This window comes from Apodemus sylvaticus, chromosome 16 (genome assembly GCF_947179515.1).
Source record: "Apodemus sylvaticus chromosome 16, mApoSyl1.1, whole genome shotgun sequence".
In the NCBI taxonomy this organism is placed as follows: domain Eukaryota; kingdom Metazoa; phylum Chordata; class Mammalia; order Rodentia; family Muridae; genus Apodemus; species Apodemus sylvaticus.
In genome coordinates this window covers 53,977,117-53,985,074 of record NC_067487.1, presented here as the reverse complement: position 1 = coordinate 53,985,074, position 7,958 = coordinate 53,977,117, and the positions used below count along the sequence as shown (strand labels likewise).

Here is a 7,958-nt window from a genome sequence, read left to right as displayed (position 1 = left end):
CACATACATGATATGAAGAAGTGTTTTGGAAGAGCCATAGATGAAAGACTGACCTCTGGATATGACCTGGCTGCTGTGTGCTGCGTCAAGACTCCAGTGTTGGTGGGAGAGGGGCCACGAGTCCTTGTAGTATTGACAACTAGAGAGTATTGAGGAAGGAATAGTCACTCTCCTGAGGAGAATCTGGACACTACCACTACCCACGCCCCAGTGGGTGGCCCTATACCTGTGTGCATATGGGCAGTGCTAACTGGACTCGGGAGGGTTATTAATAACAAAACATAAAAATAATGCATGAGATGGGGCGCTAAGAGGAGTTGGAGGAAGGTAGTGGTGGATGGATATACTCAACATACATTATATAAATGCATGGAATTTCCAGAGAATAAAATCACTATTTAAACATCCTCAGGACAACTTTCTTATCCCAAGCTTCAGAACTTACTCTGTTGATAAATTCAAGAAAATGCTTTACCGGAACAAGAGGGTATGTAGGAACCTTCCACACCATATAGGCCCAGGGTGGAGCTGAGCAAATCATCAATACCTTCGTAGTCCCTAAACATCTCCAGACCCATCTTAGCTCCATCCTGACCCATGAAGACTGGAGTCAAGAAATGAGTGTTTGAACATCTCACAGGGGAACAAAACCAGACATCTTGTTTGGGAATGAGAGAAATCCAGTCTTTGTGTCCAAAAAAAAAAAAATCTTCCCCTGAAATCCAAACTTACTAGATTTTCAGAGACCTGCAACCCACATCCAAATGTTCCTTCAGCAGAAAGAGTCTGAGGCATGAAGGTGACCATGAATGTGAATCTGCTGTGCCCTTGTGGGTTACTCAAGAACCATGGGTAACTTCCCATAGATGTTTCTATATAGAATGTGTGCCTAGAAACGCAGGCCTGAGCCCCTGTGTGGGATAGTATTCCTCTTTGAAGTTAGTAAACACTTTGCCCCTAGGACCTTCTACGATTTTCAGTTGCATGAGGCAATAACTTCCCACACCAGATTTTCCAAGTCCACCACCAGGAGGAGACAAAATCTGTCTGGACTTCAAAGAGGGTCCCCAGTGTTTCTGTTTCTCTTTAGTCTTTTATTTGCTTTCTATTCCTATGGCCAAATGAACATTTAAAAAGATTACTAAAAGTTTAATGCAAATATATGTCTTTGAGAATGTGTGTGTATGTGTGTGTGTGTGTGTGTGTGTGTGTGTGTGTGTGTGTGTGTGTTTGTCTACAACAGCCAAAGTTCCAAAAAGCACTGTACCTTAGTCAGGGACAACAGCCTTGGATATCTGAAAGTTTGGGCATCTCCCAATCTTTCTAATACAATCTTGCTTGCATTTGATCCAGGACTGACTTTGTAAACTTTCCTTGTGAACTGATGATCCCTTGAACCTTGGCAAAACCCTTTAGGGAAACTTGCTCCTAAGTAGTAAACATACAAAATCCAGCCCTACATCTGTTTCCACAAGAAATGCAAACACGGTGTCTAAAGAAGAGACGCCCTTGATGCAGACAGCTGACTGTACTGAGCGCTGAGCTCCTCAAGAAGCAGTTCTATGAAAAATTTACATTTGTATCTTTCAAAGAACTGAAGCATCTCCCCACGAAGTCGACTCTGAGAGCCACCAGCATTGACTTCGAGGTTTTTAAAGTTTTGTGCACACTTCAAAATCCAGACCTCATGTTCTCTTTGTAGAAATCTGAAGGGCCTAACTCTGGAAAGGGGTGAAGTTATTTCTAAAGTAAGTAAATAACCCTCTTATTACCTCTTCCCCATTTTACATATTATCCCTGAGCAGTCTTTATTGAGTGCCTACTGTATACACATGGTGATTCTCTTTACCTATGCAGAAAAGGAGAAATCTTTACCTACCAAGATAATGTCTGGGCCTTGTCACCAAAGACACACTAACAAGGGGGAAGCATGCAAAATAATCTTGTGTTTCAGATAACACAAGAACCTTCGTAGGAAGCAGGGATCTGAAGAAGCAGCTTAGTTTGAGCATTCTTGTACTAGGTTTTACAAAGGGTAAAAAAATAGGAAAGAACAAAATGGTAGATGCCAAAAGTACAAAACAGAAAAACTGAGCAAGTCCTGCTCATTCAGATTCCTCCACAACTGCCCATCTTTGGTGATAAGGACATGCCTTTTCTCCAAGCATATCAAGGGCACCTTTTGTGGGGTGGGGAAGGAGAGAATCCTGTGACCTCCTTCATGGAAAACCAGGAAGTCCTTCAGAACTTGCTACTTCTCCCGTTCCCTCAGCTTAAATTGTTCAGTAAGCCAAAGTGTTACTTTTTTGAGGACTTATGCTCTAAAAGACCCCAATCAACACTTAGCTTGTGTCAGCTTTTAGACACAGCTCACCTGAGTTTTATTAATTCATTCTGACTTCCAAAGCCCAAGGCAAACAAGGACTGATGGTCTGTAATCCCAGCACTCAGGAGACTGGGGCAGGAGGATCACAAGTCCAAGGCCAGCCTGGGATTCATAACAAGACTATTCAAAAAGGAAAAAAAAAAAAGGCATAACACTCCAAAACTTATTTTAAAAGAAGCACAAATAGGCCCAAATAGAGAATATATTTTGATGAATTCTTTGACTCCAAGACTTTAAAATGAAAGAACACCAGTTTCTTAATAATTTACCCACAGAATAGTAAAAGCACAGGCTATTAAGTAATAGCCCACCATCCACTTGTGCAAACATCATCAAAACATCTCCTTGAAATGAACAATGTAAGACCAGGTGAGTTATATACTAAACCTTTATGATGCAAAACAGGAAAAATGGATCAAGGACAGCTCTCACTATGAGTATTTGAAATATGCAATCCGGGCTGGAGAGATGGCTCAGCGGTTAAGAGCACTGACTGCTCTTCCAGAGGTTCTGAGTTCAATTCCCAGCAGCCACATGGTGGCTCACAACCATCTGAAATGGGATCTAATGACCTCTTCTGGTGTGTAGCTGACAGCTACAGTATACTCATATAAGTAAAATAAATATATCTTAAAGAAAGGAAAGAAGAAAGAGAGAGAGAAAAGAAAGAGAAAGAAAGAAAGAAAGAAAGAAAGAAAGAAAGAAAGAAAGAAAGAAAGAAAGAAAGAAAGAAAGAAAGAAAGAAAGAAAGAAAGAAAGAAAGAAAGAAAGAAAAATCTGCAATCGCACCCTGAGGCCTATGAGGTGGCAGGTACACCATCTAGGTCTGGAGTGGGAGACATGGAAAAAGTGTCATAAGAAACCCTTATGAGAGCCGGGCGGTGGTGGCGCACACCTGTAATCCCAGCACTCTGGGAGGCAGAGGCAGGCGTATTTCTGAGTTCGAGGCCAGCCTGGTCTACCGAGTGAGTTCCAGGACAGCCAAGGCTATACAGAGAAACCCTGTCTCGAAAAAAACCAAATCCAAGAAAGGAAAAAAAAAAAGAAACCCTTATGAAAAGTGTAGTGAAATTACACTTTTCTACTTGCAAAGGCTTTGAGAGGGGTGGGGACGGTGGGGACACTCATAGACCCAGAAAGCTGAGGCAGGACCCCTAGAAGATATGACACCTGTATTATATATTGGACCACATCAGCACCCACTAGGCTAGGAGATATGGGTAGATGTGGGCAGAGGAGACAGCTCTTTCCAGAGACGCGTGGGACTTTTCCAGAAGGGGAGCCACTGGAAGCAGCTGGAGGAGGGAGTGTGGTGAAGGCCTTCTGGGATTTGGAATGCATCCTTAGACAGCAGGGAGCCTGTGGGGGCTTTAAGACAAGGTATAAATCAAGATATGCTAACCAGAAATACATCTGGCAGAAATGGGTGGATTTGGAATGGAAGAAGCGTGGGGGGGGGGGGAGGAGGCAGACACAGCTTTCTCCCTCTGCTTCCTCCAGAAAGCACACAGGTCATCCCCAGGGGTACCCTGTGACATCCACTACACGAAACTTTATATAGGATGACTGATGGCTGCAGGGACCATTGTTTTGCTTTGGCCACAGGCATTAACAAGTGTTCAAACACTCAAAGAAGATGCGACGATTCTGTGGGCAAGTCCTTCACGTTGAATCCTCCAGCATCTCAATATGCTGGTGTTCTAATATCACTCTTGGGTGTTTTAAAGTGACGATGTCTGTAGCAGCTCTGCTCAAATTATCCAACAAGGTGTGAATTTGTTAACTCCTTCCAACAGCAGCAAAGATAACTAAAGCATTTGTCTTTGGTCCTATAACCATGGAAACGGAATCAGGGTTCAGTCTCTGGAGCTCCAAATACCAAGCACACATAGAAATGTAAAGAGACACAGAAGTGTTTCTCTTAAAATAAATTTCAGAAGGTCTAGAATTCTGTTCTCCTCTGCCTTCTGGAGCTATTAAACAGTCTCTCTGCTTTCCTCCCTCTGTCCTTTGTTTCTTTCCTTCCATATTTCCTTTCTTTCTTCCTTCCTAGTAGAGAGATATTGATGATTATCCTTCATTATCAACTTGACTTGATCTAGAGTTATCTAAGAATTACCTACCCCTGGCCATAACCACGAGGGTATTTCCACAGAGGTTCAACTACAGAGAAAAGACCAGCATGGTTGAGGGCAGCATAATCCTATAGGCTAGGATCCTAGATTGAACAAAAATGGTAAAAAGATAAAGTGAAAGTGAACTAAGTACCAGACATCTCTCTCTGCTGCCTGACTGTGATCACGGTGTAACCATCAGTCTCCTGGTCCCTGATCCACACCATCCTCCTGTGAATCACTGTGATCCAAAGCAAACCCTTCCTCCCTCAACCACTCTTGTCAGATACTATGTCACCATGATGAGAGAGCGTCCCTAATACTGTGGCTGATTTGGTCGGTATTTTCATGCTCCCCCTAACTAGAGATCATTTGCTCCCAAGACATTGAGAACCACTTGCCATTTTAAATGGCACCTTCCAGAAAGCCAAAATAGATCCTTCTGGTTTTCTACTCAAATCCTATAGAGGAACAAGAGTGAATCAGAGTTAAGCCTTTTAGAGAAAAGGATCACCAAGTGGGGTTTTTTTGGTTTGGTTTGGTTTGGGTTTTCTTTTTGGTTTTTTTGTTTGTTTGTTTGTTTGTTTGTTTGTTTGTTTTTTGCTTTTTTGTCTAGAAAATAAGAAAATTCCACTAAACAATGAGGATGCAGTGAAAAGGGAGAGAAGCCCCTTGTCTTCAAGTGTGACGACCAACTGCCTGGTAGAACACCCAGGCCTGAGGTCATCTATGCCTTTCTTACCTGTCTTCCTTTCCACATCTCAGATGGAATCTTAGCTTCATTGGCACAGCCTGTCACAGTGGTTCACATACCACCATAAAGATGGTTTTGTATATGCTTAGTCCAGGGAATGGCACTATTAGGAGGTGTGGCCTTGTTGTGGGAAGTATGTCACTGTGGGTGTGGACTTAAGACCTTCATCCTAGCTGTCTGGAAGCCAGTATTCAGCCAACAGCCTTCAGGTGAAGATGTAGAATTCTCAGCCCCTTCTACACTATGCCTGCCTGAATGCTGCCTTTTGGTCCTGCCTTAATGGTAGTGGACTGAACCTCTGAACCTGTAAGCCAGCCCCGATTAAATGTTGTCCTTCTAAGAGTTGCCCTAGCCATGGTGTCTGTTCACAGCAGGAAAGCCCTAACTAAGACAAAGACTAACGCCGAAGAGTCATCCTGAGCACCGCGTCATTGAATTCACACAGGTATGATGCTACCAAATGTACTCAGCAACCCCACTTTACATGAGGAAGAGCCATGATGCCCACTTTGCTGTAGAAACCAAAGCTCAGAAGGTTTGATGTGCTCAGTTCCTCTCCAGGAAGAAATGAGTGTTGACACTTGAACTCAGTCCCATGATTCCCAGCCCTGCCTCTTTCTACCCACCTCAGTGCCTATACAGAAAACAGATCTAAGCAAGGCCTTCATTACTGGGGTGATTCTCCTTAGTCCAAATGCATGTGGACTGGTACATGTGATAAAGTTACATTTTAAAACATGTGGCGACAATGCAATTCAAACCCGTATTTGACCTATGCTATAAATTCAAGAAAATGGCTTCCATAGGGAAGAGTTCCCTGAAAGACTGAGGACAACTCTTGATAGGACAATAGCTATGCCCCGTGGACAGCAGGATCAGCAGTAGCACCAGCAGCAATAGCAACGAGAAACTTTTAAAAATTATTAAGTCTCGGGTCCTGTCCTCCTGGATCAGAAGCCACACTTTAATAAGGTGAGGCGATTCACACATGCATTACTGTTTGAGAAAAAACTGCTCTTGACTCTTCAAAGCTTGACAGTGTTTCCCCGATTATCCCTACATTATCCACCATCCCTTCCCAACACGCCAATAATTCTTCATAGGATCGCCATGACTACACAGAACGTGATGCCCTGGTCAGGCTCCCCAAATTACTGATACAACGGATACTTAAAACTCAGTTCAGTTCTACCATCTAACCTCAAAGCACAAGTTTAATCAATAATATAATCTGTGGCTCTAAACGTTGGATGCAGGTGAGAGCAACTTAGGGAATATTTAAGAATACTGATGCTCAAACCAGAACGGGGGAGGGGGAAGGGGTGGGTGGGAGGACAGGGGAAGAGAAGGGGGCTTACGGGACTTCGGGGAGTGGGGGGCTAGAAAAGGGGAAATCATTTGAAATGTAAATAAATTATATCGAATAAAAAAAATTAAAAAAAAAAAAAAAAAGAATACTGATGCTCTAGCTTCCTGTCCCAGCCACCATCGGAGAGCAGCAGCCATGGCCCTGCGCTACCCCATGGCCGAGGGCCTCAACAAGGGCCACGAGGTGATGCAGAACATCAGCCAACACCACAGGTGCCTCACCAAGCACACCAAGTTCGTGCGGGGCATGATCCAGGAGGTATGCGGCTTCGCGCCTTGTGAGCAGCGGTGTGCCATGGAGTTGCTCAAAGTATCCAAGGACAAGCACGCACTCAAGTTCATCAAGAAGAGGGTGGGCACACAGCACATCCAGGCCAAGAGAAAGTGGGAGGAGCCTGAGCAACGCGCTGGCAGCCATGAGGAAGGCGGCAGCCAAGAAGACTTGTTGAACCTTCCCCCAATAAAAGATCCTTCCTAAAAAGAAAAAAAAAATACTGATGCTCAAGCGTCCACCCAAATTCAGTTGAATCACACTCTCACATGCCATTTGAGTTGAAAGTCTGACCTTACCTGTCAATCACACCGTATTGTGCATAGTAGATGCTCAATAAGTGCTTTGAGAATCAATGCATTCTATTTTAAACCATATTATTTACTTAGAGTAACAGTCCCTCTCAACTGACAACCCAGTGTATTTATTCAACTACAATAACATTACTCACCTAAGTTACCTCATACAGGCTCTGACAGCAATGGCCTCATGTCAACTGTAGAAACTAGGGACAGACAATAGTAGCACAGGTGGGAGCTTTCAGACTGACTTTTTCCCCAATAATTTATTTTTTTATTCACTTTACATCCCAATTGCAGCTCCCCCTTCTTCGGATCCCACTCCCACCCTTATAAATCCCTGCCCCCACTACCCCTCCCCTTCTCCTCAGAGAAGGGGCCTCCCTTGGGTACCACCCCACCCTGGAACATCCATTTAGTCCTGGCAGTACTAATCACATCTTCTCCCACTGAGGCCCAATCAGGCTGTCCAGGTAGGGGAAGGGGATCCAATGGCAGTCAACAGACACAGAGACAGCCCCTGCTCCAATTGTTAGAAGATCCACATGAAGACCAAGCTGCGCATCTGCTACATATGTCACACTAGGCCCAGCTCCTGAATGCTCTTTGGTTGGTGGCTCAGTCATTGTGGGCTCCCATGGGCGCAGGTTAGTTGACTCTGTAGGTCTCCTTGTGTGGTTCTTGACCTCTATGGCTCACTCGGTTATCTCCAACTCTTCCACAAGACTCCCTGCATTTCATCTGATGCTTGGCTGTGGGTCTCTGC

The 7,958-nt window shown here is 44.1% G+C and overlaps 1 pseudogene; it reads left to right on the top strand.

Moving 5' to 3' along the window:
• The first annotated feature begins 6,758 nt into the window (after positions 1-6,758).
• On the top strand, positions 6,759-7,071 carry LOC127666667 (60S ribosomal protein L36-like; annotated as a pseudogene).
• Positions 7,072-7,958: the final 887 nt, after the last annotated feature.